Genomic DNA, 3,301 nt, shown 5'->3' on the forward strand with positions numbered 1-3,301 from the left:
GTTGGTAGCACTGTTACCTCATACCTTGATTTGAGTTCCTGCTGAGCTTGGAGGCCTAAATGTGTGAAGTTTGCATATTCTCCCCTTGTTGGAGTTTCTTCTGGGTGCTCTTGTTTTCCCCAGAATGAAAAGACATGCAGCATTGGTGAGACACAAAGTTGTCCTTAATTCCTTCTATGGCAGGGATCTTCAGCCCTGCTCCTGGAGAGCTACCATCCTGCAAACATCAGTTCTAACCCTGCTCCAACACACCTGTCTGTAATTATCAAGTAACCCTGAACACATTGATTAGCTGGTCCAGGTGTGTTTTATTGGGATTGGAGCTGAACTCTGCAGGACAGTAGCTCTCCAGGAGCAGGGTTGGAGTCCCCTGTACTATTGAGTAGGGCTGCACGATTAAATAAAATGCGATTTCCATGCGCTTTTTTTTTTGCAGTATAAGCCGGTTCTGTAATCAGCAGTAAATCTCCATCACATGCTTTCAGATGAAGCAGCATTTACTACACAGAGCCTTAGTTCACTGACGTTGCGCAAAAAAAATAAATAAAAAATAATTAGACGATATTATTGCGCGATTATGAAATCAAAGAAATAATTTACGATAATGACAGCTTCTCAGTGAATTACGGCTCTGTGTGGTAAATGCTCTATCTGAAAGCATGTGAAAATACCACATTTAATAACATGTTTTTACTCCAAACTCATTCTCAAGCGTCAGTCGAGTGTTTGAAATAAATCCTTCTGTAAGATGATGTGGCTTCTTTTAATCCACACTACATGAACCTTTTCATATAAACTGGAATAAATACAAAACTATAGCCAAACTAAAACTGAAATGAGATATTAGTAATAAATAGTATAGTGAATAAATGAAATAATCATATCTAAAGGACATTTAAAGCATGTATTTCTGTACATTTCGAAATAAGGTGAATTAAAAGTCAATAAATCCATGATTAATATGAATATTTTAATTAAAAACGTATCCCCGCGTATTTAATCTTTTAAATAACAGTGAGTGAGTCTTTAACAAAAACCCACCAATTCACTATCTCAACAAATTAGAATACTTCATAAGACCAATAAAAAAACATTTTAGTGAATTATTGGCCTTCTGGAAAGTACTGTATGTTAATTTACTGTATATGTACTCAATACTTGGTAGGGGCTTCTTTTGCTTTAATTACTGCCTCAATTCGGCGTGGCATGGAGGTGATCAGGTTGTGGCACTGCTGAGGTGGTATGGAAGCCCAGGTTGCTTTGATAGCGGCCTTCAGGTCATCTGCATTGTTGGGCCTGGTGTCTCTCATCTTCCTCTTGACAATACCCCATAGATTCACTATGGGGTTCAGGTCAGGCGAGTTTGCTGGCCAATCAAGCACAGTAACACCATGGTCATTGAACCAGCTTTTGGTACCTTTGGCAGTGTGGGCAGGTGCCAAGTCCTGCTGGAAATTGAAATCAGCATCTCCATAAAACTTGTCAGCAGAAGGAAGCATGAAGTGCTCTAAAATCTCCTGGTAGATGGCTGCGTTGACTGTGGACTTCAGAAAACACAGTGGACCAACACCAGCAGATGACATGGCAGCCCAAATCATCACAGACTGTGGAAACTTCACACTGGACTTCAAGCAACATGGATTCTGTGCCTCTCCACTCTTCCTCCAGACTCTAGCACCTTGATTTCCAAATGAAATGCAAAATTTACTTTCATCTGAAAAGACGACTTTGGACCACTGAGCAACAGTCCAGTTCTTTTTCTCCACAGCCCAGGTAAGATGCTTCTGACCTTTTCCTGAAGACGTCTGAGCGTGGTGACTCTTGATGCACTGACTCCAGCTTCAGTCCACTCCTTGTGAAGCTCTCCCAAGTGTTTGAATCAGCTTTGCTTGACAGTATTCTCAAGCTTGCAGTCATCGCTGTTGCTTGTGCACCTTTTCCTACCCAAATTCTTCCTTCCAGTCAACTTTGCATTTAATATGCTTTGACACAGCACTCTGTAAACAGCCACACCTTTCAGTAATGACCCTCTGTGACTTACCCTCTTTGTGGAGGGCGTCAATGATCGTCTTCTGGATCATTGCCAAGTCAGCAGTCTTCTCCATTATTGTGGTTTCAAAGAACAAGAGATACCCGGAATTTATACTGTAGGGATGGTCATTAATTGAAACTCAAATGTAAATATTCTAATATTTTGAGATACTGATTTTTTGACTTTCATGAGCTGTAAGCTCTAATCATCAAAATTCTAACGACATCATATATAAATAAAATATATGACATTCTATAAAATCACGACATTCTAACTTATTGAGATGCACCTGTATACCTGTGGAACCATAGACAGTACACGCGGTGTTCATCTAACAGGCTAAAGATCTTCATAGCTAGCACACAACAGCCTTTGCAGATTTGCTTTCAATTGACTGTAGATCCAAAGTCACGTCTTCAACGCTCTTGATGTTACAACTCTGAGTGAGAACCGCTTCAGGCGACTCAGCGCGTGCGGCAGGGAACTGAACGAATTATTCAAACTGATTCGCAAACCGATTCACTGGTCTGCCAACTGGTTTGATCAAGCCTTTGAACAGTATTTATGGTGGCCCAGTAGTGCACAACACAACGTAATTAAAAAAGCAAACATAACTCCCGACCTCTAGGGGGCAGTTGGTCTGCAGAAACGGGCAATGGACTCTATGCACGGCACACAGCCTACGTATTTCCGGTGAAATCTCAGGGCGCATAAAAGGTTCCGATGCCGCAATCTTTTGTCAATGAATGATTAATATAAAATAATATTTATAAATTGTATTGCTATAATATAACAAATTGGGTATACCACAGTAACATAATTATTTAATGTAGAGTTCCATGTCCTGTTTTGTGAGGCTTCTCAAAGGTTTTTCACACTTCTCCCCTGGATGAAGAAACTCGCAATAAGTGGATTCAGAGTAGTAGATGTAAGGATTTTAACGTCACTTCTGATACTTCAAGATTGATGACAGCATGCGGTTCTACACCAGGTAAGATCTAAACCCTCACATACAAAACTATATTACCGAGCACAGTGTAGGCCTATTGTGAATTATTTTATTCATTTATTTATTTTTTGTCGGTTGCCTGTTTGTTTAAAAACCTCTTCTGTGGGTCTGGGCAATATGTGTTAACGAGTTAATAGATGATTCACCCAAAAATAAAAAGAAATATGATGACAGCTGTCACCTTTACGTTGTTGTAAACCCATATGGCTTGCTTTCTTCATTGGCATACAGAAATGTTGTGAATAATGTTCGTGTCAGTC

This window comes from Onychostoma macrolepis, chromosome 17, assembly GCF_012432095.1.
Source record: "Onychostoma macrolepis isolate SWU-2019 chromosome 17, ASM1243209v1, whole genome shotgun sequence".
NCBI classification, from domain to species: Eukaryota; Metazoa; Chordata; class Actinopteri; order Cypriniformes; family Cyprinidae; genus Onychostoma; species Onychostoma macrolepis.